The sequence below is a fragment of the Sinocyclocheilus anshuiensis genome, unplaced genomic scaffold (assembly GCF_001515605.1).
Source record: "Sinocyclocheilus anshuiensis isolate Anshui unplaced genomic scaffold, SAMN03320099.WGS_v1.1 scaffold1491, whole genome shotgun sequence".
Taxonomy (NCBI): Eukaryota; Metazoa; Chordata; class Actinopteri; order Cypriniformes; family Cyprinidae; genus Sinocyclocheilus; species Sinocyclocheilus anshuiensis.
Window position 1 is genome coordinate 346,004 of NW_015555706.1, and position 289 is coordinate 346,292.

Genomic DNA, 289 nt, shown 5'->3' on the forward strand with positions numbered 1-289 from the left:
TGTCAATGTATGCGTGAGTTCGCTTTCCTATAGTCTAGAAAGAAACAGCTGAACGAGAACAAATATCTGCCAAATTTGTAGCATATTAATTATGTTAGTATAGGTTTAAATATAATATCCTGTATAATAAAAATAATAGCATATTTTGGATTAATTTACTTTAATATAAAACTATGTATATATAGTTTTAAATGATTAATCCGAAATATATGCTGTTATTTTTATTATTAATTAACTACAGAAAAATCAATTTCCATGAGCAGATTAATATACAAGCAAAAAAGTATGG